This window comes from Phalacrocorax aristotelis, chromosome 3 (assembly GCF_949628215.1).
Source record: "Phalacrocorax aristotelis chromosome 3, bGulAri2.1, whole genome shotgun sequence".
Taxonomy (NCBI): Eukaryota; Metazoa; Chordata; class Aves; order Suliformes; family Phalacrocoracidae; genus Phalacrocorax; species Phalacrocorax aristotelis.
In genome coordinates, this window is record NC_134278.1 from 104,323,236 (window position 1) to 104,348,086 (window position 24,851).

A 24,851-nucleotide genomic window follows, 5' to 3' on the forward strand; every position below is an offset into this window, starting at 1 on the left:
TTCAGAGTGTAAAGAACATCCAAAAAAAAGAATTTTTTTTTTCTTGGTTTTAAAGTTCCTGAAGGCTTTGTTGGAAATAAGATCATGGATGTTACATGTCATTTAAATTGGCCTGTGAAAGGTTCATAGTATATGCTGGGAATGCAGAAGTAAAATTAGAGCAACATGGCCCTCTTATGGTAACCACTCAGTCTGTTTTAAGTTAAACAGGTGACTTACTCATCTAACTTAGCCTCCAACAAAAATATATTTACTTTATTCTGGGTAGGGAGAAAAGAGCGGCTTTTCAGTCATGTGTGTTGATACTGTAAATTCAGGATGGGAGGAGGGAGGGGAAAAGAAGCTGATTGCTCAGACTGGATTTAGAGCAGACAGGCCTTCACCTGTATGACTGGGTCAGCGGCACAGGATGGTCTGCTTTCCTAAAGTCAGCTGAGACTGGTTAAATAGTGTAATTCTAAGGATACCTCTACTTTCTCTCTGGATGAGTTTGGCTTCACACCTGCTTAACCTACATTAGAATAGGATTAATTACCTGAATTGCAAGGCCCCCTTAGCCAGTCAGCACGTTTCTGGCAGAGCACATGGTGACCTGGGCCTGATTATATATAGTAGAGGGATAGCAGGTGAGCACCTGGGTTGCAAGGCTCGATCCAGTCTAATAACAAAATCAGCAGTTTTCAAAAATGAGTCTGCAGTAATCACCTTGTGCATCAGCTGGATCTTACAAGAGCTTTATGAACTCATGTTTTCACTGCTAGTAAGCTTTTTTATTGTGCAATGCTCAATTTATGCATACGCATTTATACACACACACACACACACGTCTGGTGAAGGAATCCCAAGAAACACAGGAGACAGAGTCAAAAGAATGCAGATACTAAATGCTCCTGTATTTAATTACTTAGATGGAACACTTACTTGGCTGTAACTTTTAAGCCAGTTTCCTGTGTTATTTTAATTCATTGCCTCCGAGTTTCATACTATATAGCAGGCAGGAATATTTGGGTAATTTTCCATGCAAGAAAAAAACCACAGAACCTTCTTTTCATTTGAAAACATGTTCTATAAAGAGAAAGTTCTCTGACAGTACGTTGGTCTGCCCAAGGGATTTTCCACCCCAAACTCCTGAGGCATGTATTATAGACAAGTGGAAATTTCACAGTATAGCTCTGAAGCTTCTCCCCCAAATGTTTTCATCTGCCATGTTGTGCACCATCAATTTCAATCAGCTGCATTAACAGTTGAGGTGAAATCAAATATTGAAATGAGATGCAACTACAGACACAGAAGGCTCCAAGTTCAATGTAAATGGCACTTGAAAAGTAGGGTCAGCTAACTTATCAGGTCCTGACGTGTTACGCATGAGAACACTATGGCAAAGGGTTGTGATGAGAGTGGAGAAGAGGCGGGGGCAACTCTGCGGTTTGCGTGCATCTAGCTGTTGGGAGAGATCAGGATGAACCGTTTAGCATGTAATGGCTGCTGCTCATATCCTTGTCCAAAGAAGGAGCTGCACTTACTGGCATAAATATATCATGACATTAGCAGGCTGCAGGTTGTATATCTCGGCAGAGATTTTCTTATAACTGTGCTATAGCATGGTGCCTGCCTTGATGAACCGGCATTAGGCTCCAGACTTGCTACGATTCAAGCTATATCCGGTAGAAGTTACCGTGACCCTTGTGTCTTTCATTATTAACTGCACTTGCAGTGAGAAGAATTTTGAGTCCTTCCCCCTATTGGTCTCTTGTAGAAAGCCATTCTTGTCTGTGATCTGTTCTTCACTTGTTACTACTTTGAAGTTTCCCAGAGATAAAGTTAACCATTGTGTAGATTCAGGAGCGCATTGCTTAGTGTCAGTGAATCTTCAGCTGCAGATTTAACATGCAATATGCGTTGCGAATTCCAGATGATCTTCATTCACTGAAATTGGTAACAGTCTATTTTGAAGAGTTTCTTTGCATTTTGAGTTACTGAACGTTTTCCAGACACCATTAGTGACTTGTGCTGAATACTTTGCCTAATATATTCAGCACAAATTTGGAGTTCACAGTGATGGCAGCATTGTGCCTAGCACTTCAACGGTGATGAGTAACTTATTTTGTGGTATAATCCTCATATATGAACCATACCATGGTTTCTGTAATCAACAGGCCACTGGGAAATAGGGTGCTTCAGAAAGGCACTGGGCGAGGAATGCAGGTAGAGTTGGGGGCGGGCAGTGCACATGCTGTGCAGGCTAATTCCAGCACTGTCACAGACCTACAGAGGGCAGTGTCTGACAAGAGGCTTAGATGGGCATTTCAGGTGATAAAAGTCAAGAGAAGAGGGTGTCGATGGGGAATAATTGCATACGCATAACTGTAATCAGCCAGCGTCAATGACAGGAAAAAACCACACCTAAAATGAGTTTATGACAGGGGGAGACAGGGGCACGGGCTGCTGTGGGTCTCCCGAGTTCCAGTGCTACAGCCGACACAGGTGAACTAGAATTTGCTATCGATAGCTACGTGGACAAGTGTACTGTCTCCATGGTAGAAAGTGGTGGCTATTTATATACTGAATGGCAACACTAAACAATTTAGGAGAAGCAGTGAAGTGTGTCCTATCCAATTAAAAATGCAGTGAGAATTTTAGGTAGGCAAAATGTAATTATTTAATTGGAATTTGACTGGGCTGCTTTTCCACTGTTAAAATAAGTATAAATTACATGAGCTGTAAAACTTCAAGTTATGAAAATATTTTGAGGTTTTTGAGCATGGTAATTGGAGCTATATATTCAACTTTGTTTTTAACCTGACACTTCATAATAGCTGTTCCCTAAAGCAAGTTTGTTGTTGGTTTTTTTTTGTAACATTATCGAATATCCCTTAGTGAGGCAAATTAGCAATCAGTCTGGAAAATATTTAAGTAGTACAATCACATTATTTACACAGATACTTCCATTGCGCAGAGTTCTCTGTGTTCCCAAATATTTGTAGGATCACTTCCTCAGCTGTCAACATTCACACTCAAACCTCCCTCTTTAGTAAAGCTCTATATGAAAATCCATTTAAGCCAAGAGAAGGACTTGCCTTGATTTCACTGTGCTTTGGATCAATCCCAAAATATGCAGGTCAATCTGAAACCTGTGTCGACCTCAGAGCTTTATTATTTGCCTTCTGCTTGACTCACCACTTTTGTTTAAATGGGGGAGGGGGACTTGGTGCAATTCCTTGCACAAAGCTTTTTTTTAAATTATTAGTAAGAAGGAAGAGAATCATAATGTGGAGAATTAGGGTCATTTACTGTAAGCAGAATAAGAATCTGCTCTTATCTAGAACCATATTTCAGCCCTTACGGAAACATCAGCATCTGGCCAGAATGATAGAATGTTTATTGTGAAATATATTATTTAACTGTTTATGTTATCAGTATGGTGCAGATAAAAATCTACAGAAAGCTTTCATTTAGTATTTGGGAGGATTTTAAAATACTACAGCATGCCTCTGGAAACAGGTTCTCTGGTGCTGTGGCTACAGACAGTGATTCCAATTGCTTTGAGTAATATTGTCCAAAACACACTCCCCAAATAACTTCCCATTAGGTGGAGGAATTCCAGGCGTTTATTCTGTAACTTTTGTGCTGTTGAGGAGTGTTCTCCTGGGTTTCCTAAATTAAAACTGCTTCTGTTTTCTTAAAAAGTTTTTTCCCCCTCACCCAGTAAAGGCTTTTTTATAATTGAGTTTGGCTTCTTGCTCATTTCTTTTTAAGAACTGAAGGCAAGTCCTGTCCTGGTGCTCCCATTGATAACAGTTGTACAGTGCTGAGGTACAGCCTCCATGTTACATCCATACTTGGCTCGTTATCCTCTTATCAAGCTCTTTGCATCCCTTTGTTTATTTGAGGAGACAGGAAGACTGTGTGAAGGCTGCTTAGTCAGGGATATCAGCGTTGTTGGCAGGGGAGTGATTGCCAGTTGAAAAACAAGGCATTATTGCTCATTTTTTCCCTCTTATTAGTTTGATTACATTTGCAAATCAAATCAATCCATCAGACATGATCAGGCCTCGTCCGCATTTTAAGGAATAGTAATCTCCGTCTAATAAGATGCAAATGTGTCACATCGGTAAGTAACCAATAAATCATCGTCTTGTCTTTGGCAATCATTAAATATCAGAACCAACAGTCAATTTTTAGTATTTTCAATTTGCGATATGCCGCTGGAATATAAAGATAGATGGACGTAATTACACAAACCAAACACTATTTCAGTTCATTCCAGACAGCAAATTTAGTGGAAGGTATAACTGGCTTGTCATCACACTACATTATTCCTGGCGGTTCATGCAAAGTTCACAGACAAGCTTCAAATGGACACTGCTTTTTTTACTTCCCTTAACAACATTCCCACTACCACCACCAAACTTCAATAAATGACTTGAAATGCTGTAGGACATCACTTCCATCAGTGCACAAAAAGGCACATTGCCCCTTTTCCCAGTGCAGGTACCTTGTGCATGTATGACTGAAATCTAGAAGCTTCCTAGTACTTGCTCCATTCTTCCTTTCTCTTTCTCTTTCTTTCATTCTTAGACATTTTAATCTGAAACTTTAGTTTTTCCACTGACACAGAATATGTTTTTCACAAATTTTGCAGGTTAGCTCACATTTAGTAATTTTGGAACATAGTGAAGACAATGAGTAAGATTGGCACACAGGCGTCCCCCTCTCTCCTCCTCCCATCCCCATCTTTTTAAAGGAGTGGAAATTCAAATTGTTTTTCTTTATCCTTTTTTTTTAAATTGATTTGGGATTTGGGAAAATTGATTGCCTCATGTGCATCACAGGGATTAATTGATATGTCTATTTTCTGATTCGCAATGTCTTGCTTTCCATTAATGACTCTATTTGTATACGACAATTTACATGCTTTTCAAGAGAGAAAAAGATATAAGCTTATATCCTGGCAGCACTAGGGGCAAAAGAAACCCAAACCTTGTCTTAAACAGCATAGCTTTTACCCTGATATTTTAGGCTGTTTTGACAGTATAGGGTACAGACCATAAAAGTGCAGACCTACAGGCAGATTGCTAATTTCAACAAGAGTTTGGGCCTATTGGAAATTATATTACTGGGCCTTCGTACCATGCTGAGTGACCTGAGAGAGTGCAAAATACTGTCTCTCTGCTATGACACAAGTAGTTATGTGGAAATAAGAGGATTGTGTAGGCTTGTGCTGACTTATGTAGGTTTCCAGCGCACCAAAGCCAGACCGTGGGCTTACCATATTTGACCTTAAGAAACTTCTTGCCGTGAGCCGTATGCCCTGGGTGGACCTGCTGTTGCAGCATCCTGCCAGTTATGTTTGTTTCAGCTAACCAGCTTCGAGAAGCTGAACCTCAGGTGCTTTGGAGTGACTTTTGGAGAGATCCTTTTTAGCATCCTCCCTGAGAAAATAATTTTCACAGTAGCAGTTTGATTTTATTTGACAAATGAATTAAATGGAAATTAGGGAAGAAGCTTGCTTGTGAGCACACCTACTTACTTTGGGTTCCCCATCGTGTTGAGCTCCTGTGGGAGAGGGTGGGGAGAGTGATTTTGCAAACGTGAACGTGTAAAATCCTGGATGGTCACCACACGTTATGCATTCTTGGCATCAAAACTGTTGTTCTTTGGTGAGGGAAAATTGCAAAGAAATACTTGTGAGCTGCACATGGTGTTGATTCCACGTGCCAGAGGTTTAGGCAACTTAAAATGTACCATCAATGAACAAGTATTTCTTCTTGCTATTTTGAAACAAAAGATATTACCCGTTTTTACCTATTTTTATCCTCAAACTGGTGTAATTCTGTAGCAGCTTCGTGAAAACAAGAGGTTTATTCCAGATTTAAAATAAAGTAACTAGGCAACTTTAGTTCTGTTGTCTTAAAGTTTGAGCTTCCTGACACTTTTTTCCAAAGATCTCTTTACATTAACGTATTCCTGGACGTTTCATACCTCAGCTGCTAGACTAATGCTGCCTAGGTCTCCCCTGTTCCTGTAATCTCCAGAGACTTTGGTGAGTAAAAGCTGCATGCAGAGGCCATGTGCCTAAGAAGCTCAGTACCAGAACCTTATGTTCTGTCTAACCAATTTACATACTACCATGGTATGTTTAATTTGCTTTTTCATCAAATCAATAATGGGTCTAATTGAAAAAATTGGCAGAACTACATACAACCTGACTACCAATGTCAGTGTTTTCAGGAAATCAGAGATGTTGCACAGCTATGCAAGTGATGCCTGTGTTAGTGATGCACCTCTGTTATGAATGTGTACAGAAACAAGCATTACTCAGGTGTGGCATCTGTACCAGTCTATCACTATGCTATCAGAATTAAGCACCTGTTATTCAGCTCGGAATAAAATTTACTTCTTAATGTATGACATTTATTCCAGCACATACACGCACTACTGAAAATGGTACTTTACTCTCTTGTTTGCAAGTGTGTATCTGTTTTTGTAGGCAAAGCCTAGCAATTCTTCTTAGCAAAATCCCAAACACGGGATGGCTGCTTTGGTTAAGTTACGTCCTTTCAAAGACAAACTCACACAGGGCTGAGTAATAAAATAGATTTTGTTCCCAGAGTTACATGTCTCAAATCCTGCCCTCGCTTTCACAAGAAAAAAGGATTTTTCAGGATCTTTAGTGCTCTGTAGAAACCTGCGTGAAAATAAATAAATAAACAAGTAAAGTTTGGCACTGTCCAAGATTGGCAGGCCTTCACCAAGATGGTCCAGCAGTGTTGCAGGTGCGTTGGCTAGCAGTGTGGAGAAGCTTGTGTGAGAACCACACAAAGCTGCAGCACGTGCTTTCAGTTCCTCACTAACAGGAGTGCTCAGTTAGCGCTGTGGCTCCGAATGGAGCCGTGCTTTATGCAGAGTCTGGTCGGTGTCTGTGGGGCTGGCAGAAAGATTCAGGCCAGGTGCACCAACTGCAAGATGAGAATTATAGAATATTAATTTTAAAAGAAAGCAATGTGGATTTCAACTTTATCTTCTGTATAATTGCAGAGCTAGCAGGATTTTAAAATATGGCAAAGCCTTAGTCATTAGCATAGGGTAATCACCTTTGCTGTTTAAAAACAAAATAATAACAATAGAAAAGGTATTGTACATTGACACATGGAAATTTAATGCTTTTCAGAGAAGTTTTGTAGGGATTTTTTATTTTGTGGCTAATTACATATTTACATGTAATGGCACTAGCAGAGCCATTATAGTCCATTGGGTAAATAATATGCATTTTAAAAACCATTTATAAATATGTATTTATTTGATGGACCAGAACGTTTTTTTGAAGTCATTCTCATCTACTGAGTAAATAATATATGGATTGCTTTTAAAAATAAATATGTATTTCTCCAATAGACATTCCAGGCAATTGGGTAAATAATATGCATTTTTCAAATATTTTTAAAAAATGCATACAAATGTGTAGAAATCTGGACTAAACATGCATCTTCCTGAGAGATCAAAATTACTCAAAAGGTGTCAGGCATAGCTTTGAAATGTCTGTTTTGAACTGGCAGTCTGTGTCACAACTGAGAGTTAATTAAATATATTTTATGCATTTTCATACATACAGGATAATATCAATGTCTGTTTACAGTTTTATAACACTAGTGCACTTGACCCTCTTACTCAGTGTTACGGAGTCAGCACAACGTGGTTAAGATTCTGGTTTTACTTTGTGTTCATCTTAATACAATGCAAAACACATTCATTCTGTGGGCATAGTCCTGCATCCATAGAAATACATGGAGAAAACCTGGTGGCCTTAGTAGAAGCCATCTCAAAACTCTGTTGTACTGCTCGATTTAAACTTCCTCTTTATGTTCTCATATTTTTCTGATGATTGGCTAGCGGGCAAAGTAAGAGGAAACATGAGACTCTTTCATTATGTGGGCTTGATTCAGAGCTTATTGATGTGAGCAGGAATCTTTCCAGTGGCCTCAGAGGGCTTTAGTTCAAGCCAGACATAAAGATCTGCCATAATCCATAGAAACAGCCCAACACTAGAAGCTGAAGACTAAGTCCCTTTTTGACTCTGACACTGACTTACCTTATGACCTTGGGCAAATCATTTAACTTCCTCATGGTGAAACCATGATTTATACCTCCAATTTTGGGAGTCCTTTGAGAGCCATAGATTTAAAACATTAAATATGATTTACAGCATGCTAGAATTGAAAGATGTGAGCACAATGCATCACCGGTTTACTACTTTTATATTCTGTGGGCTAAAGCTTATTCACCCCTTTTCTAAACATTTTAGCCACTTTATCCCTTCATCCATTTCATACGCTTTTCAAGAATGTTGAATATACATTGAAGACCCTTTTTTTGTGAAAATATTTGTTGTCGTTTGCAAACGTTAAATGAATAAAACAGCACAGCAGCGCTGTGAATTAATATACATATCCACAGCTTGTGCAGAAAGACTGCGAGATGGGAATTAAGTGACTCCAACAGAATCACAGAGAAAGTCAGTGGTAGATTTTGGGGGACTAAATTTTCTTTCATGTATTCTTCCTGTATACATGTACCTCACACTTCATGCTTCCAACATCATCTGTGATGCACTACTGAAAACTGCTGATTTTATTAAATTAACTGTCTGACAAGGGTGTATTTGGCAAGTGCCAACTATAAATTATGTGTGCCCTGTTCAGTCAGGGTAGCTAACTGGGATCTGTTGTCAATCTGATTGTTGCTTTGATACTGAAGGAATGAAAATATAAATATATAGTGAGAATGTTTTAACTGGAGCTCTATTACAAAGCCAATCACAGCAGCAGTGAATTATTACAAACGAGGTTTTGGAGCCATTTCTCATGGCTATTCTTGCACAAACATCACTGGGTCGGTGCCGATTTGGCCTTGATACCCAACATTGCCTGAGAGCCCAGCAAACATGATGTTTTGACAGAACACGTGAGGAAATTCTCACCTCCTTTCTTTTCAGATCAATGATAAGAGTAGACAAAGTACATAAGGAAAGCCATAGTGAGTGGCTGGTCACCATAAAGAAGGATCAGGTAGAAACAGGTATTTGAAAGCAAATCATGGGACAAGAAGAAAGCCAAAGAAACAAAAAAGATCTAGCAGCATTAGCACATTAAAATTACGTTTCAGACCTCTCTAATGGCACATCCACACAAATCACAGCTGTGCTTTCTCTGTAATTTCTAAAACTACTGACAAATGCGTCCAAATCGCAGATGGTAGAGCCCAGCACTTTGTGGTTGCAAGAATGTAGAACATAGGGTGAGTGATGCAAGAGAAAGCCCAACTCTCATGTCATAATCAAAGTAAAGCTTTCCAGAGCACCAAGAGCTGCATAGTGAAAAAAAAAAAACCATGTAGGTAAATTAACATACACCAGTTAAGGACAGGGCATCACTGGTGACACTTTAAATTGACCTACTGGTGCCCAAAAGGAATAAGAGGGCCTGACAGAAGAAGAATGCAAAGAAAGGGAAGGCTGAAAGCAATGGTAAGAGAAATGTGGATATGTGAAGTAGCTCTGAGCATACCTAATGCTTCTCTTATAAAGTACAGAAGTAACTGAGATTTTATTGACTGCCTGCCTGGTCCTTATCAGTCACCAGTTTGCTAAGATATAGCAGTGGGAGTAGCTCGTCACATTGAACATGAAGGAAGAGAGAGAAGGTAGCGATATTAAAGATCAGCTAGGGAAGGGTATCTGTCATTAAAAGATGTGAGTCTTGAAATAAAATGTGAAGATGCTGAGGGATGACACAACTGTAAAAGCAAGTAAAAAACTGTAAAAGAAAGAGTTTGTATCTTAGTCACTCTGTGGCCATATTGAATACAACTTTTCAATGAATATTGAAAGTTCTCTGTATAATCAAGAGAGATAGGATCATTCATACATTCTGTTGCAAATTGATATGATCTTTTTTTGTCAGTGATCTGAATAAGATTGTACTATAGTTTTTAATTTAGCAGATTAAGAAGCACAATTAAAATATCATGAAAAAGATCATAATCTAAACCTCTGGGTTTTTTTTGCTTATCCCTGCCAAGTTGATAACAAGAAGCCAGTGTACGTAGCAATTACCTCCACTACTGTAAATTTACTCTAGTTTGTGGGCTGAAGTGTTAATAAATACCTTGCAGTATTCCAGAGGGAGAAGCTTTCCATCTAATTAATAAAACTGGGAAGAATACCCAGGACACTGAACCATATCTTTCTTATTAGTGTTGGCTTCTACAAAGGAGAATCCCTGAATCTCAACGCATTAGTAAATGTCATAGTCCTGGGTTGCAGAGAGACCTCTTGAAAAACTGCTGATTTGCTGTAGAAAAAAATCACCATAGACTTTAGAAACAGTTCAGCTAGGGAATACCAAGTGTAGAAAATCAGTGTAAAGCATGGCATGCATTATAGCAGCTACAGATGCGTGCCACATTTGGTGAATCTTAAAAGAGAAAACATACAATTATACCCCCATTTCACTTCCATTTTTGGTCTGTACTTATGCTAATATATTTCTCTGTGTCCAAGTATGGTCTTACTGCAGAAAAGTTTTTTAGAGACTTAGCAAAAACTCTCCTTTACATGTTCTCTAAAACAGGTTTCATAAAAACATCTTAGACTGATACATAAGCTGCATGTAACTGTTTATTAAATGAAAAAAAAAAAAAGGATCCCTTGAGGAAGGAAAATGTTTTAAGCCCAATACTGAAATGAAAGTCTTTCACGAAATATGTAATGCTGATTCCCTTTTCCTTTGCAGTAATCCATATATGGCAAAAATACACTTTGTCTCACTATGCCTGAGCCAGTTCTGTTTCAAGGCAGTTTGCAGTAAACCACAAATTAACAGCCTAACTTTCTGACCAGCATATAGTTCTTTGCTGTACTTTCTTAAAATCATAGCAGTAATCTTACATTATGGAACACTGATAAGCATTCTTTGACAGGCTGGACATTTACCAAAGTGAGTAAAAATTCATGTAGCTCTTTCGCAGAATAAAAATGGTAGGGTGGTATATATGTGTTTTGTCACATTACTATCATTCTGTTGGGACTGATGTAGCAAACTGGTATTACTGCCTCCAATAGAAATAACATCTTTGCATTTACTTCGTTCTTGAAATTTTTGCACTGAAAAATGCTCCTGCTGAGTATATTTGTATCTGCTTTTCATCCTACTGATATGAGTGATTGGGAGGATATAAAGAGGTAAAGCTACAGAGCTTATCTGTGGGGTTGATGCTAATTTGGCTAAATACGGGTCAACTGGATGGCAAGCAGAGGACATAAAAGATCTGCCAGGTTTTTTGTCTACATCCACTCTTCTGAATTTTCATAAGTCTGTGTTTCAGTTGAGGTCTTCACTGAATTCTGCTAACGTAATAGTGCATAAGAAGGCAATTTAAAATGCTGTCCAGGAATCAGTGTCCAGCGGTGTCTGTATAGTCCAGTATTTTAGATGTTCTAATGTACTATAATGCTTAAACCTTTTGATTTGGGTTTGGTGGGGTTTTTTTTCCCCATTAAGAATGTTTATGGTGCTTCCACATACACTGGAAAGAACAGATCAATTCACACCCTGTACAGTGAATACCCGCCATACGTGCAGTTTCAATAAAGCATGTTAACAGCAGATACTGGTCCTTAAAAGACCATATATCAAGCATCCTTAGCATTATGCTGGAAGAGCCTGAATCACACATTCCCTTGCCTGTCTTCAGTTACAGCTTTATTGACCAGTGATCCTTTGTGACTCTCTTCCCTGTTTCAGGAAATACTTCTCTGATCTGACCTGGGTGATCACATTAATTATTTTGTCCTTCAGCAAGACAGTTTCTTATATTGAAAAAATACGTCTTTAATAAGCAAAGAATACAAGTTAATGAATAGGTGATCCTTACTTGTTTTGGTAGCTTTTAGAATACCCTGAGTTTGCTTAGTACAAATGCATGCGTACACAGGCCTATGGAAACACATGCTTCTACATACACCTGGCTGCTTTTTGGATATATGGTAATATTGTGGCTCTTCTGTATCCATTATTTTTGTCTTTATACAGTAGCAGCTCAAGAGTGAGAACTCAGTTGCTGTGATTTTGAAATTCTTTGCCTGGGGCACATCTCTCTAAGCTCTTCTGTTCTGAACTCTAATTGTAGGAGTAGGCTCCAAACACCTCAAAGAAAGGCAGCCCAAATTCTGAGGCTTCAGTTTTTAGGAAGCTAGGAACTGAATGCTAGGTCATCAACACACACTCTACTGTCTTCAGCAGTGATCAGCCTTGGGGGAAAAGACATGGACCGCATAGTAGGCAGAAGCCTGAGAAAAAACTGTTTCTAATTCCTTATGCTTAGAGATTAGACTAAAGGAAGGAAAATATCCTTGTCCTTTTAGTTTGGATTTGGAGTATTATACCTGGAGCTATTCTGGCTGTCCACGTAAACATCAGCTCCCTCTCTAAGATCTTGGCTTCAGTGACATCCTTTGGCAAGTTGTTCTCCAGTCCAGCTACTCAGTGAATGAAGAGTTTCCCTCCTTCCTTCCATTTTGAATTTCCTGCATTTCACTGTAATGTTGCTTGTTCTATGTTATGAGACAAGGAGAGTAAAAACTTTAGACCTACTTTCATATATTTAATTTTTATATACTTTTACTGCATTCTCTGATACATCACTATCTTGAAGAAAACAATTCCGGCTTTCTGAGTCTCTTTTCATAAGAATTTTCCCAGGTACGTTGTTCTGCTTTACTTTTTCTGAACCTCCTCCAAATCTGTCATACTTTCTTTAGAAAGGGCTGAGCCATTCTGTCATTAACTGTTGATATTTTCCTTTTAACTTTTCTTGTCTTCTGAGGTGTTTTTAGCCTCAGCCATGAGCATGACATCAGCTTCACAACTAACCTGGGGCTACTGGAAGGGGTTCTGATAGATGCAGTTTTCAAGCTAATGTCTTCACACTCTTCCCTGGACTCTTTCAGAGTTGGTCAGGATGTTACAGCTCTCCATCTCTTTTTCTCACCTAGGGATCATTTAGTCAGCCTTGTCTCACTCTGGAGGGACTAACAATACATTCTTGGAAGCCCTTCTGTCTTAAATGAAAGAGGGCATTGATGGAGGTCACCTTCATAAAGAACATTTTGGTAATGCAGGTTCCAAGATCATATCTAATCCCCTTGTTCCTTTAACTTGCACTGAATTTTGAGAAGTATTTTCATTTTCAAACTGCAAATAAAATAATGTAGGACAAAGTTGCATGAAATTGCATCTCCAGTGCTGCCTCCAGCGAAAGCCTATCACCTAACTTCACCTCTGTGCATCTGCTCAGGATAATGCATTTAGAAATCAGAGATGTTTTGCTTCTTTCAGTCTTGGAAGCAAGTTATCTGGATTCACTTTTAAGAATATAATTTGCAAACTTGTTGACTAGGATTCTCATTTGGAAGATGAGTTGATTTGTCCATATAAATCCCCTTTGTCAAAATTAATAGGTGGATAAAATGACCCCATGCCTTCCGTAGAAAAATATATAGTCCTTAAAAAATACATAATTTTTTTTTGAGAAGCATGGGAGGGTTTTTACATCCTTAAGAAACCAGACAAATTCCAAACTGAATAAGAAAGACAGAGAGAGAAGGTTGCCTTTCTGCAAGCTGCCAGCTTTCCCAAGTGTCTCATCCTCTCCCCTCTGTCATCCTGAGGCAACGTGCCTGCATTTGTGTGTAGATTTATAGTTTATCTTTATCTATGGCTTCATCTGTAGGTAGCTATTATAGCCGCCTTGCCTGGATATTGTTTGGGCCTGATAGATCTGTCTGTAGTTCATCAAAGGGGAGCTGAGTGGCTAAAAGCCATTGGGTCCAGCTGAGGATGAAATACGAGCCATCAGCCTTGGTAATGGCTGTAAAATTTCATAATTACACGGCCTTTATTACATTGCATAATGATCCTGAAGCAGTATGGAACAATTAATTAAGATTTTCAACCGTGGCTCTTTCAGAAATTAAAAGGTGCTAGTGGCTGAGAAATGGGGAAGTGTCTTGTCCTAAAAGCATTAGGGATGCTTAAGAAGTACTTCCTGGGTACTTAAAAAAAAAAAAGGGGGGGGGGGGGGAGAGAGAAAAAGAAGTGAAGAAAAAAGACGAGAAAAAGAAGATCAACTAGTTAAGCAGCTAATGTCAGAGTAACGTTTTTGTACTTTACTGCTAATTCTTAATGTCAAAGCTGGTTCTAAAACTCCTGCAACAGTCACTGCCATAAAGCTGTTTCTTTTCTGTTCTGTAAAAATTTTCATGCCTTTTTTCCCCCGTGTTCTGTTCTAGCCATTTGTCACATTTATAGAAGTTGAGCTCTGCAGATTATTAAATAAATGCATGCCATGACTTAGGAGGGTCACTTAGCTGCGTATTGGGGTGTACTGACCAAGGATTTTCTCTTACTCATGTCTGAGGCCATTGAAATTCTTTGAAGATCTCTGCAATTTGACAGACATCCCCAAGGAAGACTTTTTTTTCTTTACTGTTTTGATATTTTTCTTCCTTCCTTTTCTTCCTTGTAAATGCAGTATGTCAGATGTAATATAATATTTTCCATGAGATTGACCTCAGACCTGATCAGAAGTAATTAGATTCCTAAGGTGCTGTAAAGGTATCTCACGGGTTTCTGATGTATGTACTGAAAGAAAAAGTGTTTATGTATGTGCGAGGAAAATGCAGGCAAGGGAGGCCTGAACCCATGCATGTACACGGTACCTGTTGTGATCAGTCTCTGGGTGTAATTCGGAAGGCCAGCAAATTGTGATCCAGATGGGGTGTGGAGTATTCACTGTGCCAATGGTAGTAAAACTGATGAAAAGACAGCAAAAATAACCGTTACATTCTCCATGTATCATCAAAACTTTCAGGTCTTACGGGAAGGAATCTCCTTTTCACTAAATGCACCCTCTTCACCCCCCCCCCCCCAAACTATTTGGATTCATACAAACTCTCAATATAACTCCTAGATAGGATAAGCATTGAGTATTATTGTTTTTAAATTGACCGGTCATCATGTAAGGTCCTATCGTTCTAAATATTTTATGAGAAGCTAAGGTTTCCCCGAGGCACCTCTAATAATAAACTTTGTGCAGAAAATTTAGAAAGGATTATGTGTTTCAAGGAGGAGCCGGCTGCTTGAAGTAAATTCTCTTGTTGAGTCATTTATTCCCTTAATAGGAATTTTCTGATCTGCTGTCATTCTTGTTCACACACTGGGTGTCACTGCCTCTAAAACACTTGTCATTCTTTAATGGAAACAAAATAGTCATTGCAGTCAGAGCCGCAATGTCATTCTACTACCCCTTGCTGCGTCGGCAATAGTGAAAATGACAGAGCGGCTCTCAGTAGGGGTAATTAAAATGTAAATATTGATATTTTATTATTTGAAATTACTTTCCAGTGCGGCATTTAATATCTCTCCATCTGTGCGGCTCTGTTTAGCGGTCACTTTAGTGCAGCTCTGGGATGCCAAGCGGCGGCTTGATCCCCGTTATGTCAAAATGCTTGTTGCTGCTTAATTTTGATATCTAATTAAGTGGAAAAGTACAGTCCACACTGTAATCCATGGCATCTTAACCAGCTGCTTGGGTATATTTAGAATTAATCTCCACTATGGAATCATCCTAATGTATGCAATTAAGAGTCTGCCGATGGCTAATTAGGTGTATTAGAATCAGGCAGCTTCGCTTCCCCCCCCCCCCTTTCTTTTTCTCTCTTTTTTTTCCTCTGTGTGGACTGTTGTAGACTTAAGACACAGCCTCCAGAGATGGTCTTAATGATACGTACACACTCAACTAGGTAAACTAGAATTTTCACATTAATGTAGAGTATGTGTGACTCTCTTCCCCCAAACTGGGGAGGCTATAAACATCATTTGAAATTTCTGGCATCTGCAGCACATTAAGAAAACCAACTAACCAGTAGAAAAGTTTGAAAAACTGGATGGAAGACGGAAGATGTGTAGGACAGTGTTCTGAGCTGTCATTTTCCTGCCAGAGGGCAAAAGGATATATTTACCTAAACTTTTGCAACCTGAAGTTTTTGCTTTGGCTATGGAAAGATATTTTAGCTAGCTCAGCACATACAGGGTTAACATAGGTACGTTGATTGGATCGTAAACATGGTTGTCTCCATATGCTAATACATTCCAGTATTGGATTCATATTATTAAGATGGTCGGGGAATTCCTGGAAACCTGGTTTTGCCTGATGGGAAGATGGAGGGAGCAGGGATTGCCACAGCTCTCAGTGTGGAAATGACTGGTGGCTTCCCCAGGGGAGCAAAAGGCAAGCAGCAGTGACCCAGCACTCTTTGAGGAAAAGTGCTCTCGAAGCAGATCCGTAGAGGTTATTAATAAAAGGCAGCATGTACTAAATGCACAAGAAATTCCTCCTTTCTGTGGAGGAAAAAAAAAGAAAAACAAAACAAAACACAAAACCCTGTAATAAAATAATCCGACAAACTTGGTTTTGAAGCCTAACCTGTACCAGGCTGAAGGCGCTTGAACTCTCAATGTCTTGATATTCCCAGTCTGTGTGTGCAATGGCTGGGAGGATGATGCATACAAAGATCGAAGTGAGCGGTGCCTGAACTAATGCTGATTGTTGTTACTGGCTTAGTTAGGTTCCTCTCTCAAGCTCGTGTTCTTTGTTTTCGTTTGTTTTTTTTGTGTAGTTCAGGAAAAAATAGAAAAAAGGGAGAAGGGTAGGCTCTGTGTTTAGTTACGTGTGATTGTAGTTTCATTTCTGCTAGCTGAACTCTGAAGGATTTAGGTAAGGCATACCACACACAGGATATGGATGAATAGTGATACACACTTCTAGGCTGAATATATATGCTTGTATAGCTTCTACATTCTTCTAAGCTGACCTATATTACCATTTTCTGGATTGGACTTTGAAAGAGATTCAGCCCTATTCATGATACTTCTTGTTTTTTACCTACAGTCACTTTACTAATGACAGAATGTAGTTTTTGTTTCTTCACCCACAAATCTGGCTTTAGTGTACCCATATTCAAATACATACGTCCACAACAGATTGAAGGAAAACTTGTGTGAAATCAATATTTATGTTGAAAATATGACTGGTCTTTTTTTATATAGGCTCAGTGAAAGAAAGCAGTCAGGGTCATAAATACAGTCCTGCTCCATTTTCTCCCATACAAATGTCTGGATGCACAGGTGATACCTCAAAATATGCCAGGCATTTTAGAAAGCAAACTTCATATAAAACGCTCTACCCCAGCCACAGACTTTTCAAGTCTAGGGGCAAAGACGGTTTTAGGAGCACACCATGTCGTGTCAATAAGAGGACAAAAAAAGCCCCATAGCCTAACCAAACCATGTTCGAAGGTTACAATTTAAAGAACTGCGAGAGTTAACTTTAAATAAGCAGATCAGATCAGATATGTAGTGCATTAGAAAGATTACCCTCAGGAATCTGCAAGTTCATATTGCTGACCTTAAAGAGACCTACAGCTACATTGGGCCATATTGGACTGCTAGTCTGAATTTTAAAACTTTCGTTCTCCACATCTTAGAATTCAAAACCTCACTGCAGAGAAGGTAATGCCCAAGGAGTGCCAGGTGTCTAACATACAGGGGGGAAAAAAAAAGCACTTTACTATTTATCAGGTCTTCCTCTGTTCTCAGAGCATCTAGTGATAAATCAAAATATCAACATATACATGTTTGGCCTCGCTTCTTTTTATATAAGGTTGATATGAGTTTGGAGTAAAGCTGTTGAAAATTATGGAAGTTCCAGTGGTAAAACCAGCCCAAAGGGAAAATAAAGTATTAATCTGCTTAAATATACTGTCTTGTATTTTCCTTTTTCTCAGTAAATACTGGAATAATAAGGTGTGAAATGAAAATTATTGGAAATAAAGAGTACAGTACGTCAAACCTTACGTTTCCAGAAATGCCGTTATAAAGTGCTCCATACATGGAGATCTTTACCAAATCTGTCCTGAAGCAAGGGTGTCTTACCAGGTTTTTTCATCTTTAATGTTTCACTGCAGAGTATTAGCAACTGAAGGCGGCTGTGTGAAGTCAGGGAGACATTCTCAATCAGTCACATTTTCTAGCTCCTTTCCATTACTATTGCTAAAGAAGCAGCTCACAAGAACTTGTGCTGTAACTAGAAATAAGAAATTTGAAAGTAGCCGCCTAGAAATATTCAGATGGTTTGAGTGCAGGGTCTCTGATTCAAGTTCTGAAATCAATTCGAACTATAGTGAGTTACCTCTCACTATATGCATCTTACCCTGGGAAGTAATGACAAGATTAAATTGCTCATGTTTAGCATTATCATGTAAGGTTTCACAGGGTAAAAGACAAACCAGAAATATTTCTAACTGTTATTTAAATTACATTAACACCTTTTTGTATAGCTTGAGTGAAAGGTCATGCTAGACAAGCAGCACCTTCACTGTTTGTAAATGTCTAATTTGCTGCTTTTAAATTGCTGTGAACTTCACTTACTTAGTCCTGCTGAATGAATCCAGTGTTGCAAATACTTCTGACAAGCGAATATTTGCTTAGTGAGAATCCATTGTTCGTAATGGATTGAGAGGGACATGCACTGTGAACGCATTTTTATTACCATGCCATCTCTCTGCTGTTGTTTCAGTGAGATGAAAGTAGCATCGTGATAAAAGCACCAGGTTTCTTAGTGCTCTGTGTGGCATTTCGCGTCTTATTGGTAGGTGCTAGTGAAAAAGTGCTTATCATAGGCATTTTTTCATGTTATAAAATAGAAAAAATATGTATATTTTATAAGAACTTGGACAGCAAGAGTTAAGAATCCAAACACACTTGAATAACACCCAAGAAAGTGCACAGGTTTGGCTGAAGACACCTTAGTGCTCTCTGAGTGCATTTTCCTTTTTGTACTCGACTCAGAGTAATTCTTGGGCACCTCCGTGTAGGCAATCTGATCTTCCCTCTCCCGTGGCCGCACAGTTAACAGATGGCAGTCACAACTCTGTAGCACAGAGAGCGCTGCTCACAACACAGCCCCGGTGCTGCTTTTGCAGTGCACTGCTACAGGGGCAGCAGGAGATGCTATATAGCAAAGCATCGCTTGGAAAAGGCGGTGGTTTTACTGTGCAGAAGTTGTTGGATGAAACTAATTTCTAAACATAACTTTGTTCTAAATAATCAGTTCTAAAGAGCTTGGAAGCTGAATCCAGCAAATAGCATAAATTGAGCCTTTGGCTGTATTTCTGATCAATTGTAGTTTGTGCTTTGGGACTTGATTTTTTATTTTCAAGTTCGGGCAAGTACTTGTGCTTTTTGTTTTGTGAGCTGACACCTTTCACATGAAAATCCTCAGTTGTACTTAAATTTCAGCTTTCTGTGGCATCACGTGAAGTTATTAGCCCTTTAACCAGGGGCTCCAAGAGCAAATGGGTATTAAAAAGAAAAAAAAAAAAGAGAAGAAGAAAACCTGAAATAATAGGCTCACCCTGGCATAATGAGTTGTATCAGTTTCTGTTCCAGCTTTCACCAAATTTCATCCATAATCTGTGAAATATGTTTGATGATTAGTGAGAGCACTCTCCTTCTGTTTCATGGTTTTCATAACAGCTGAAATGTTTGTGGATCTTGATATGTATTTTTAGACCATGCGCTATTTTGAAATGCAATTAAATCTGTTTTTTCTTGGCTTAATGTAATAAAAGGACCTCTTAATTCAGATCTGTGTGGAAGATTCAGCTCTAGATGTACCCTAAAAAAATGAATCGTGCCATCCTCGTCCTTGGATTTCTGAGAGAATAATAATAAGTGGCAGTCAGGCTATGAAGGTTTCCTTCAGCAAATACCATGATAATGTACAGAAAACATTATGTAGCCCTAGCAGAAATTTCACTGCTGAAATTTCCCTGGCCTTTGTTTACATCCCTGGAAGCTAGCTGAAGTTGTGCGAGGGATCTGGGCAAGCGCTGAGTGTGTGCCAAGAAGGGAGAGAAGGGCAGAGTGACAGCTGTACGTCCGAGAGCGTACTGGGACTGAGTCTGATCTTGAAATGGAGTGGGGTTTCTTTACATTCACTTCTCTGCAGCCAGGATGAGCCTTTGGCCCACTGTTTGTCATTTGACCATGAGGTCACGTGCTCTCTAAATAATCTGGGCTGAAAGAAAATGGTTTTTTAGGAGTGTTTACAATATCAGTTTGTTCTTTTGACAGAGGTGACTCTACATAATTTTTGAGATATGGAAGTAGCGCTGGAAGCATCAGTACCCATAAAACATTTAGAAGGACGTTAATCTATCAAAACTAAGTGTAAATAATTTTTAAAAATCCATCTCTGATATTTCAACTGTATAAATATATTGAATCTGCAACATACTAGTGATCATGTCATTTTCAAGCACAGCTTTGATCATAAAAAATGTAAATTTAGGTATTTGAGGAACAAAACTGGGGCGAGCAAGAGGAATACTTTACTCATAAAACTAACAATCACAAAAACAACTGGTAAGATAAATGGGAGGTGATTATCAGAAAAGCAACTCCCAGATTTACCAGCAATTTCATACCTGCTTTGATGAAATACTTGGATTTCTAAACACGTAACAGAGAGGGAGGGAAGTTCATTCCCACCAAAGCGAAATATACTAGGATTTGAGTCAGAGTAGCCTGATTTAGGCATTACATCAAATGTTTAAGGCTGAAAATAATAGTAGGGTTATGTCCAGGCACTGTCTTTTTCTGTCCAGTAGTTCTCAGAGTGCTGTGTGCAAGGCACAGATCTTACTTTGGCACTTGACCATCTGCAGCTGCTTCACTCTAGCCCCTAGTGAGTTAGTGTCCATGAAGTCCATCTTAATGAAGTAGAGGAAAGGGTCTTCAGGAATATAAAAGATTTACCCTGCTTAGCATGGAGCTGTGTACAATGTGAAATAGAGAGCAAGTGGTGCATGTGCTGATCTTTGAAAAGATCTGTGGTTTAAACAGCCGCGTCTAAGAGACTGCGAACTGTGTTTGGAGCTGACTTGGAGTGCTGAGCGCTGCAGAGCGCGGTCAGCTCGCCGCCGTTGTTCCTATGATAAAAATGCTAAGGCCTTTTTACCTATTAATTTCTGCTTCCTTTGAGCTTTGGGTTTACTGGTATGCGAGGTGGGGGGGGACGACAAATCCAAGCATATGTTCAGTTGCTCAATCAACCTTTTCTCAATCCACACTCGGTGATCTCAGTGAGTCATTACGGCATAATTACAATTTGAGTGTGATACGCTGTTTGTAGAAAAGTATCTATTTTTAGCTGAAGAAACACTACAGACCCTGAAAGGAGGAGAAAGAAAGAAAAAAAGGAAGGAAGAAAATCCGTAACTAGCAAATCAGTGCTATTGTTAACTGATATTACGAGACACCCTGTAGATTTACAGTGCTTGTGTTCAGCCACATAAAAACTGCACTCAAAAGAATGCCTACCAGGGGTTAAATTCATATGCCTGCGCTGCAGCCTATTTCTGTCAACACTCAGCTCAGGAAATAAACATTTATGCTTTCTGAAATGAAAGTGTATTTTTGAAGACTAGCCGTCAGATATTTTTTGCCCTTCACACTTTCAAATGCTTAGCCTTTTTTGTAAGTTGACTGCAAAGTGCATCAGTTTGCTAGGCAAAAAGAAAAAAAAAAAACCTTGACAAGTGCCCATGGCATCATTGTCAAGCACACAAGCGTCTAGTAGAAGATGGCAGCAGGATTGGCACAAAACATGCTTCCTTCAAGCTTCTTACCTCAGGGGTACCTGACTCTTGAGAAGCCTTTCAATCCTTCCAAATGACGTTATTGCAAACTGTCATCTGGTTTATTTGGAGTGCGCTGTATCGCAGATAAACATGCTATTTAACTACAGGTCAAGGTACAGAGTCATTCTGCTAGCAAATGCCTGAGATACATTAAATGGCATTGACTTGGGGAGGGAGATGGAAAGAGATCAAAGTTGTCACCAATATGGTACACGCTGAAGGGGGAAAAGGTACACAAGACTGTATGTTTAAAAGCCATTATGCAGTTCTACATTTAAAACATTGACCTGCAAGACTCTTCAGGATTAAGGAGCCACCCAATGCACGACAAAGTTCAAAGCCACGCCGTCATGCAGCGTCTCAGGGCAGTTTGGAAAGAGCTTACAGTTGTGACTGCAAAAGCTACTACTGGTCCAGAAAGCTGGAAGTGTGTTTTGTCTAATTTGGAGACTTTTTAAAAAAATAGTTCCATTTTAAAGTAGTACATGTCCACTTGTCACAGAACGTGGTTGATCTAGGGAGTTCATATAACAAAAGCTCAGAGAACCAGAGCACAGTTTGGCATGAAATAAGTGCAGCCGCCTCCAAACAATTAAAAATAAATCTCCGTATGTAAATACATGTGCCTGTGTAATCTATTCTTTTAACTGAGGCTTGCTGAACATTGGTGTGATACAAGAGACATGCTGCTTTCACATTTTCTGAAAAATCAAAACAAAACAAAACCAGATTAATTACAACTTGATGCAGCTTTACATTGCCACAAGGGATGCCTTTAAAAGTTAAAACATGCTTTCACTGAGCAGGCTTTCAAGGGGAAGTTACTTCGATCAGGAAGAAAATAATCATGTTTGTTTGATTTATTGTTGGAGAGCAGAACAGTGTGGTTTATATTTGCCATTATTTCTATAATGTAAAAAATTTCTTTTGATTTTTTGTGTCATATAAAAACAATTAGTATATTTACTGCACTAGAATGCAGATTTTTTCAAGAGTGCAGTACAATAAATTATAGGCAGCATCCCATTTTTCTCCCTCACAGGGCATATTTAATTTCCTTTGACTGTGGTACACAATAAATGTTACTGAAACATAGCATTATTTATTTTTTTAAAACCCAAACAAACCTCTACTAAAATAGATAAGTAAATAAAAGGAGGAATTTGAGAGTCTTCAGGATAAAAAGCATGGAGAGAATCTGCAGGCTAAACTTTCCTTAATCAAAACTGATTTTATTGCTTTTTGCTTAATTAAACTCCTCAGAAGTGTGTGAAACATTGTTATAGCTGAAAAATTGTTAATTTGTAAATCACAGGGACAAAAGGGCTCCACTGCAACTTTAAAGTTTCTACGCACGTAAATGTCAATAGAGTGCCTTCTCCATCATCAGCACTAAATTCACATTGATGCCTCTTTTCTTCTCTGTATTGATCCTTCCATGAGAACGTAGATTTGTATCTGTTAATTAATGCGTCCTGAAACAGCGTTTGTATTAATCAGGCAGATAAGAAAAATTGGATGCCTGCACCCTCATGACAACCGTAAAAGTGCTGGCCCTGATAAAATCGTGGATGGACCTCAATAAAAAAGTTCCTCCTTCCACTCAATAAACTAATCATCCTGCTTTTAATTATTCGGCAGAAAGATGTGTGGAGATTGGAGAATGTGTAAATCTATTTACTAACAGCAGTGTCTGGGAGGGCGAATGGGGCTGTCACAGGACGGTGCTGCAGGCTACGTTCTCTGTCCATCTGCTACTGCAGAAAAACTGGTTCTTGAAAGACGGGAAGGAACAGAAATGTTGAAGCTAATTGAAATCATGAATTCCTCCCTATAACCTTTCAAATGATTATTTCTTCTCCATTTCCCTCTTATTTATTTTAATCGCAGATGTGTTATTTTCCATTGTCACCTCTTCAAGGGTTTCCTGTTGTTGTTGGCTCAGTTTTTGTTGGCGTTTTTGAAGACAGAGAGCTACAGTTCTATCACAAGACTCAAAAGACACTAAGAGAAAATGAAAACAAATAAGAAGGGGGAAAAAATGAGAGAGAGCGCGCATGCAGCCAGTTTTATGTTTCATTTTTTATGGATGCCTGGTGGTTTGGAGGAGGGGGGTCTTTTTTATTGTATTAGCTTTGCTGCTTAGTGCTTATAGATAAAATCTTGTTTGGTGTAGATGCCTTGCAGATTTGCTAGTTTATGATATATTCCTGCTTGTCTGTAACTCTCGACTTTCAAAACAGAAAAATGCATTTAAGTGTAATTGGACGCCAAAAACAATGTCCTTACAGTGGGAACCCTGTCAAAGGACATGTAAGCAGCTCCATAAACAACTAAATGAAAGCCTTAGACATGTCTTAAGACCCTTTAAGAAAAGCTTGACTAATCCCCTTTGATGATTTTATTAAGTACTTGTGGTTGATGGTGCCAACTGGCAAACTACTGCATTTCTCCAACAGGCCAGGAAAATCACTTCCTTTCCCATATTGTTTTGTAGCTTCTAATGCGATTGGGATATTAGCAGTTTGATATAATAAATTAACAGGTACTGTAAACAAGAGTCTGAAAAGGTAAGACAGTAAAGATGTTTGCCCTTAGTGATCCTGTTAGGAAAGACAGCAGAAAAAAAAAGAGCAAAAGTTAAATTCATTAAGAGGCATTTATTACATTTTCACTTGCCCTCAGAAAAAGGATGCGTGACTGCTGTTCGCTTGGCACTTTAATATGCCACCCTGTTACTTCAACAAGTGTAGTAGAGGCGGGAGCCATTACAGAAGTAATTAGCATCTTTTCTGCGGAGGGTAGGTGTTACTTCTCTTTACCCTGAGGTTAAAGTTCAAAGAGAATTTTCCTCTTTATGACAAGCACCTTAATTCTATAAAAACATCAAATCTTCCCTTTTAAAAAGGTGGTGTGTTTTTTTTTTTTCTCTCCTAAATCATCCTTCTTGGTTTATGGTAACGAACAGAGTCATCAGCTTCCTGTTTCACGGCATCAGGTTTTAGAACTAAGCATGAGTATTTCAGAACAA

The 24,851-nt window shown here is 38.9% G+C and overlaps 1 protein-coding gene across 31 annotated transcripts in view; it reads left to right on the forward strand.

The window, feature by feature from the left end:
• Nucleotides 1-24,851, forward strand: part of ESRRG (estrogen related receptor gamma) — a 404,960-nt gene that overhangs the window by 364,540 nt on the left and 15,569 nt on the right. The gene's annotated exons all lie outside the window — the stretch shown is intronic.